Source organism: Triturus cristatus, chromosome 1_1 (assembly GCF_964204655.1).
Source record: "Triturus cristatus chromosome 1_1, aTriCri1.1, whole genome shotgun sequence".
Classification (NCBI taxonomy): Eukaryota; Metazoa; Chordata; class Amphibia; order Caudata; family Salamandridae; genus Triturus; species Triturus cristatus.
Genome location: NC_140579.1, coordinates 681,336,662 through 681,345,596, shown reverse-complemented (window position 1 = coordinate 681,345,596; position 8,935 = coordinate 681,336,662).

Here is an 8,935-nt window from a genome sequence, read left to right as displayed (position 1 = left end):
TGTTCCACCATAACTTCAGAACACTTCTGGACTAAGAGGACATTTTCTTTCTACATCCTACTTCACAAGGTTCTCCAAAGGCTTATGCATGCTTGCCTCCTGTTAAGAAGTCTCAGGGTCATCAAAGACTTCATTTGTAGCCCCTGAACTCCTCTGCTGGGAGTTCTGACCTGACAAGGGGTGCCAATTCCCCTTTGTGGGCCATTTGGAGGTGGTTTGGCTGCTAAGAAACTAGATATTCCATGCATGGACTCTCAACAGTCGTTTTTCCACAGCAGCACCACTGTGCGGTTGAAAAAGCAGCGTATCACTGATGGGCGGCCAAAGAATTGATGCAGTGCCTACCGTGCTATTAAAGGATCTCCGCAATCTGAATCCCGAGCACCGTATAACAGACGTCCGTGGTGCACGCTCCGAGTATGGCCCTGCTACGCGGCAATAGAAATCAACGCATCAACTGCTTCTCAGCTGTTATATCGATGCAATGCAGTTCCTCCACATCGACACAGCGTGTCTTGATTTTCAATGCATCATCTGTATGAGCCAAGTTCTTCATCAACATGGCCCAGCAGTAAGGAACCGAGGCCGTGTATCCAGTGTTCGACACATCACCTCCCCTGACAGTAAGGAACAGACACATCACCTTCCCTGACGGTGAGGAACCAATGCATTATCTCCCCTGCACTGCAGTTAGAAAAACTGACACATCACATCCACTGGCAGAAAGAAACTGAGGCATCACCTTCCCTGGTAGTAAGGAAGCAATGCAATCCTTTGCTTTTACTGTGCTTCCCCATAGCTGAGCCTGTTTTCGGCTTAAAGTGACTCATACATAGTTTCCTATGCACTGAACGATTTGGAACCTTTTAAAAGTGACATCTTTACTTTATATGCAGGATTTTTGGTGTTTTATTCTGATAAATATTGGTTATTTCTGTCAACTGGTGTGGTGTCCTTTCGTAGTGTTTTCACTGTGCTACTGTGTTTGTTTGTACAAATGCTTTACACATTTCCTCAGATATAAGTGTGACTGCTCACACCAAACTACCAAGGAGGTGAGCAGGGGTTATGTTAGCAGTGTACTCACCCTACCCTGACTAGAGTGATGGTCTCTGCTTGGACAGGTGCAAACCACTGCACACTAGAGACCCCATTCCCAACACTGTCTTTCTTAATACCAGGTGTATTAAGAAAGACAGTGTTGTGCTGTGAATTTCAGCACAAGCTCAATGTCTTTTTTACCTTGATAGTATTTCAACTGTAAACAAAGAAAACAACAAGCTGTGAAACGTATTTATGCTGCATTTATTGCGAAAGAGTTGATTTTCAGAAATTGTATTTCCAAACATGACAGTATTTGTGTGAATCTTTATGCGCTGCTTTAGTATTACAAGTTCCAATATGAATGTAGCTTGTAAACATGTAAACAATTACATAAATATGTTGACAAGAATCGTAACTCATGGTATAAATAATCAGCCAAGCTAGATTTAATGAGTCAAATAGGAAGTAGAATACAAATGCTAGGAAAATACCAATGTGTGCAATCATTCCTATATTGTGAGTTAATCGCACACTTTATCATGAATGTGAATGATTAACAAATCCGTGTCCATGCACTACAAAGTGTGTCAACATAAGATACTAAACTTGCCTAACTACTGTTGTGTGTCATCCTTAAAATGTAAGATACCATAAAGTTCAATGTTTGGGCAGTATATTACAGAGCTCTTGCTTTTTGAGAGCTGCTTTTCCTCAATCATTCATTGCCCCATGATAGTTGTGTAATACCTAAAGGAAGACTATCCTTTTACCAGTCAGTGCTTCAATTGAGATGGTGGTTGCCGGTGTGAGGCACTAGCACTTATTTTTGGGGACCAGCACTTATTTTGCCACATCTATCATTTCAAGTGGGAACAGAGGGAAAAAAGGGGAAAGATGGAGAAAGAGAAAGATGAGAACATCACAAAGGGGAAACGCAGGAGAGGAAAGAGTAAAATAAATGGGCAGATATATGTCTGTCAGTGAAATAAAGATGTATCATGAGTGTTAAGACTACCAGCTTTAGTATTCGACGCACCAACTTTTAATTGCACGTCACACTGGCTTCTCATAAAAGTTGCGGTTACCAGCACTCAGTATTTTACAAATTATGCAATGCTACTAGTGCTCTCCTTATGATTTTCTGTACAGCACCATGTATCATCATAATACAGCTGAAGTAAACAACAATTGAGTTCGGTAGTCATACTTAATTTACGCTGACTGAGCACCCATGTTTTCTCATCTGTGTATTTTTATGTAAGCAGACTTGCTAAGCAACTAGAATACCAAAGGTTTTCTTGATACTATAGTGATTTTGGCAACTATAAGTCATGCCTGTTTCATCTACCAACATACACTTCATGCTCACTTTTGCAGGTACAATTTGATTTTTGCTTTCTCTCTTTCCCACTCTTTCCTGTATTTCTCTTCCTTCCTTGGATTTTCACATTTCTATCTTGGTCAAAGCCCAATTAAAAATATTTTCCCTTTAACCAAAGAGAAAGTGGCTTTATGCACCACCTCATGCCATAAACTTAAATTAAGCACTGACCAGTACATTTCAGTTTTTGTTTTACAAACTGTCTTTGATAGGATCACATTTAGGACATTACATATTACACAGAAACAACTTGGTGATTTGGAAAGTTTTGGACAGTAATCTTTAAGACCCAAACAGCCCCTGATCCAGGCCCATGCTTCTGCTTACCTTATCTTAATGGCAAAATGTGGAGTGGCTTTGTCAGAATCCTGTTTCTGTCAGCAATTCTCCCAGGATGAGTGACACAAACTGCAAATTTCACTGGTTAAGCTGGTAGAAGTGGACAGTTGATGAGGGAGATTGTTCCACTGTATGGCAATATATTGGAAAACAACCTTACAAAAGAGCTGGAGCTAAACAGGGGTGTCACATGGCTTAGAGGAGGGCCTATCACTGAATTACCCTACTACTTGAAATAGAAAAGGGACTACAGTCATGTTATTGCATACAAAATCCTTTCGACTAAATACAGGAACTGAAAAGCTGATTGATTGTCATACGGGGTTCTAGACTGACCCGTGGAATATTGCAAATGAGATTTTCTTACATTATTGAAAATGTTTAGAAACCATATTGTAGAGAATGCATAGAGAAAAATGTATAACAATTTTGCAGCTAACAGACTTGAAAAGTAAAAGCAAAAACATATTAAGACTGAAAAGGTGGGGGCTGGTGGCACAGTGAAAGAGAGGGAAGGTAATTTTCCTTAAAGCTTCTGGCTGACCAAACTTCCAGCAAAACTGATGGGACAGTGGCAGTTCACATGGCTCATGTGTGCTTTTTGACCAGGGTTCAAACCCCAGCTGGGGAAAATCGATTTTTTTGTTTTTTTTATATTTGTTTTCTAAATTCCACAAATAAAAGCTGTGCCTTTGTAAATCACCCCCTAGCAGTGTGTGGGAAAATTAAGGCCTCCTTATTCATAGTGCATGTCAGGCATTGATGGGATGCTGTGGCATGTGGAAGGGGGGAAAGGTTTGCTATAAAGGAAATCCCTTATTTAGTGGAATGAGGATTTGGGGATGATTATTTAAGAAATGCATGGGGCAAGTGGCAGGCTCAAAAAAAAGGAAGTGCTATTTGTATATAAAGCATGGAAATCAAGAGTGGATTTCTGGCATGTAAAATCCAAACACTATGAAAATAGAAGGAGGACCAGCACAAAAAGGCCTCTGGCTGAGAAAAATGTCAGCAAAACAGATGGTACAGTGGCAGTTCACAGGGCTCATGAGTTCTTTTCGACCAGTGTTCAAACCCCAGCTGGAGAAAATCGTTTTTTTTTTTTTTAGATATTTGTTTTCTAAATTCCACAAATGAGAGCTGTGCCTTTGTAAATCACCCCCTAGCAGTATGTGGGAAAATTAAGGCCTCCTTATTCATAGTGCATGTCAGGCATGGATGGCATGCTGTGGCATGTGGAAGGGGGGACAGGTTTGCTATAAAGGAAATCCCTTATTTAGTGGTATGAGGATTTGGGAATGATTATTTAAAAATAATAAATGCATGGGGCAAGTGTCAGACTCAAAGAAAGGAAGGGCTATTTGTATATAAAGCATGGAAATCAAGAGTGGATTTCTGGCATGTAACATCCAAACACTATGAAAACAGAAGTGGGACCAGCACAGTTTTTTCATGACAAAAAGGCGTCTGGCTGACAAAAATTCCAACAAAAAAGATGGTACAGTGGTAGTTCACAGGGCTCATGAGTGCTTTTTGACCAGGGTTCAAACCCCAGATGGGGAAAATCGATTTTTTTTTTTTTTTTATATTTGTTTTCTAAATTCCACAAATGAAAGCTGTGCCTTTGTAAATCACCCCCTAGCAGTGTCTGGGAGAATTATGGCCTCCTTAGTCATAGTGCATGTCAGGCATTGATGGCATGCTGTGGCATGTGGAAGGGGGGACAGGTTTGCTATAAAGGAAATCCCTTATTTAGTGGTATGAGGATTTGGGAATGATTATTTAAGAATAAGAAATGCATGGGGCAAGTGTCAGACTCAAAGAAAGGAAGGGCTATTTGTATATAAAGCATGGAAATCAAGAGTGGATTTCTGGCATGTAAAATCCAAACACTATGAAAACAGAAGTAGGACCGGCACAGTTTTTCAATGACAAAAAGGCCCCTGGCTGATCAAAATTCCGACAAAACAGATGGTGCAGTGGCAGTTCACAGGACTCATGAGTGCTTTTTGACCAGGGTTCAAACCCCAGATGGGGAAAATCGATTTTTTTTATATTTGTTTTCTAAATTCCACAAATGAAAGCTGTGCCTTTGTAAATCGCCCCCTAGCAGTGTGTGGGAAAATTAAGGCCTCATTATTCATAGTGCATGTCAGGCATTGATGGCATGCTGTGGCATGTAGAAGGGGGGAAAGGTTTGCTATAAAGGAAATCCCTTATTTAGTGGAATGAGGATTTGGGGATGATTGTTTAAGAAAAGCATGGGGCAAGTGTCAGACTCAAAGAAAGGAAGGGCTATTTGTATATAAAGCATGGAAATCAAGAGTGGATTTCTGGCATGTAAAATCCAAACACTATGACAACAGAAGTAGGACCAGCACAGTTTTTCCATGACAAAAAGGCCCCTGGCTGGCCAAAATTCCAACAAAACAGATGGTACAGTGGCAGTTCACAGGGCTCATGAGTGCTTTTTGACCAGGGTTCAAACCCCAGATGGGGAAAATCGATTTTTTTTTTTTTATATATTTGTTTTCTAAATTCCACAAATGAAAGCTGTCCCCTTGTAAATCACCCCCTAGCAGTGTGTGGGAAAATTATGGCCTCCTTAGTCATAGTGCATGTCAGGCATTGATGGCATGCTGTGGCATGTGGAAGGGGGGACAGGTTTGCTATAAAGGAAATCCCTTATTTAGTGGTATGAGGATTTGGGAATGATTATTTAGGAATAAGAAATGCATGGGGCAAGTGTCAGACTCAAAGAAAGGAAGGGCTATTTGTATATAAAGCATGGAAATCAAGAGTGGATTTCTGGCATGTAAAATCCAAACACTATGACAACAGAAGTAGGACCAGCACAGTTTTTCCATGACAAAAAGGCCTCTGGCTAATCAATATTCCAACAAAACAGATGGTACAGTGGCAGTTCACAGGGCTCATGAGTGCTTCTCGACCAGGCTTCAAACCCCAGATGGGGAAAATCGATTTTTTTTTTTATATATATTTGTTTTCTAAATTCCACAAATGAAAGCTGTGCCTTTGTAAATCACCCCCTAGCAGTGTCTGGGAGAATTATGGCCTCCTTAGTCATAGTGCATGTCAGGCATTGATGGCATGCTGTGGCATGTGGAAGGGGGGACAGGTTTGCTATAAAGGAAATCCCTTATTTAGTGGTATGAGGATTTGGGAATGATTATTTAAGAATAAGAAATGCATGGGGCAAGTGTCAGACTCAAAGAAAGGAAGGGCTATTTGTATATAAAGCATGGAAATCAAGAGTGGATTTCTGGCATGTAAAATCCAAACACTATGAAAACAGAAGTAGGACCAGCACAGTTTTTCCATGACAAAAAGGCCCCTGGCTGACAAAACTTCCAACAAAACAGATGGTACAGTGGCAGTTCACAGGGCTCATGAGTGCTTTTTGACCAGGGTTCAAACCCCAGATGGGGAAAATCGATTTTTTTTTTTTTTTATATTTGTTTTCTAAATTCCACAAATAAAAGCTGTGCCTTTGTAAATCACCCCCTAGCAGCGTCTGGGAAAATTAAGGCCTCATTATTCATAGTGCATGTCAGGCATTGATGGCATGCTGTGGCATGTGGAAGGGGGGAAAGGTTTGCTATTAAGGAAATCCCCTATTTAGTGGAATGAGGATTTTTGTTAATTAAACCAAGATGGAAGAGATATCTTTAAAATAATCAACTAACCTTTCTGGGGGGTTTATAAAACCATTATACCTCAGCAACATATTCACAAAATGTGACACGCTGTGGCATATGCCATGACATATGCCCCATGCCAGACTTGGGCTCCAACCCCTTCTCCAGCTACTAGGCCACATCCCCACCACTACATTGTCTCTGAATCACTTCTTGTCCCCATGCCCACCTTTCCTCACCTTCCCGCAACTCCAGCCCCAAAAGTAGATGCACATCGGTCTCACCAAACATCCCGTGCTATGACATCCCGCAGCAGAAGATGCTGACGTCATCACCAGCCAGGATGCCATGTCCATGGCTGCGGAACCCGGGGGCCGTACAGAAGACATGCCTTCCTAAAAGCGGCCGGACCCTGCTGATAACCCCATTCAGGACCCTGACAATGGGAGAAAGGGGGGGTTCTGCAGAGAAGGGGCTGATTGAAATTAAGGGGACCCTGCCTCCGCCCACCTGCTTATAGTCGGTTGAGGCAATGAGGCAAATACACTGTGCGTGAACCCCCCCTTTCCCCCCCTGAGACCCCCGGCTCCGGAGTGAGAATACGGTTTGTTTTAAGGGGACTCGGTCTGTGAATCCCAACGGCAAACCCAAGCATGGTCCGCTTTCACTTTCGTCCGTTGTGAAAGCTTTCTTGTCTTTATGGGGCCATGTGTTTGAAACACATGGCCCCATAAAGATAAGAAAGCTTTCACAACGCACGGAAGGCAGACGAGCCCGTCCAAATGGGACGGCTCAAAAAGCATAACAAAAACATCAGGAACAGCTCTTTTTCAATGGCTGGCCACCGTTTAGCATAAACGGTGACGCCAGCCCATGGAAAAGAGGGGCGGGGCTTACTGCCTTTTACTGAAAATACCCGAAATCATTAAATCTCGCAGGCAGACCTAAAAATAGGAGACGTTTGTGTAAAACAATTGACCAAACAACAACAATACCAGTAAAAGAAAAAACCCTATGATAGGCCCACAGCAAGTTGGAAGTAAAAATACAAATTTAATCCATTAAAAATCGTCACAGGAGTTGCAAAACAATATGGAAAATGGTGTGAAGCAGTGCATGGGGGATGCATATTCCTTGTCCTGGCAGGTTGCAAATGGGCAAAAAAATATCAAATTCAAAATTCAGGCGAAAAAGAGACTTGTTGGGGTATATCATGTTCAGAAAGTCCATTCAAGCTTTAAGATGTTAGTTTCTAAGAAAGAAAATATTAAAAGAAGGTAGTAAGTAGTCCACCAACAAAATTAAGCAGGACTGAGAAAGACAATTGGCCAGAGGCATAGGGTTACACGGTCGAGTGACAGCAAGTTTTCCAAGTTGATTTCTTGGAGTTTTCGTCTGTACTAGATTACAAATCATGAGCAAGTATTATTTTTGTATGGATCCTGCACCCACGTTCCAGTGTTGTGGCATTCTGTAGACTAATGATAATAATTGTATTTGTTTGGTTACCTAAAACCATTACACAATGAAAACAGCATAAATAGTACGTTCATGTTTCATGTACATAGACTTCAGTAAATTCATCTTATCAATGCTACTATATGATTAATCCAATAAAAAGAACTACTTTAGTAGGACTGGGTTGTGCACAATGCCAAGCAGAGAACAGTAATCTGTTTCAATAGAAATCGGTCCCAGTAACCAGTTATTTTGTTTAAAAACAAATCCATAATTAAGCTCAATGTGCATTAAAACAATAAATACCTAAAAGCACACAACACATAGCTCATCATATGGTGGTTTACATTTATAGGTAAATTCTGCACCTCCTGGGAGATGTCGGCTAACCATTCCTCCATGCCGGAGCCAGCGTTCTCCCTTGTGCGGCCCATTATAAAGTACTTATCAACAGATTAAACCTCTGAATTGCTTTAAAGACTTTTTACAGGACAGGGCTGCCTCCATGCACTAAAAGGCTGACGCACCATTTTGGGAGCTATAGATGCCTCGCCACAAGAAGCATTCTACCAACTTAGTTTGTTGACCGCTAAGTGCATAAACTTTACCAGTTGAATGTTCATACGAATGTTGTCCGGGTTAAGGAAGTTGATTATGGCCTGTCGGCATGAGCAGACACCTATTTTATTGCAATCTGGTATTAGGAGCACTTTCTGTTCTTCCATCAAGGTGGGGCACCAACAAGCAATGTGTTGGAATGATTCCTCATAAGCACTTCAGCCCCTGCACATTATTGCTCCCGATGACCTACGCCGCCCAGCTAAATGTTTCAGAAATGGCCGTTACCCTTACCTGAGAGCCAAGAACTAAAACATTTTATATTTTGAGTATGTACAGGTCAGATAGGGTTGTTGAAGCCTCTGTTGATACGACATAATAACTGCCCATAAGGACCTAGCTTTGCAAGTGCATCCATGTCAAGCTGGCGCTTAGGAAACTGTTCTCGCTTTCTGATACTTTGCTTGAAGGTATTTTGGGTTACATGTAAGTTCCA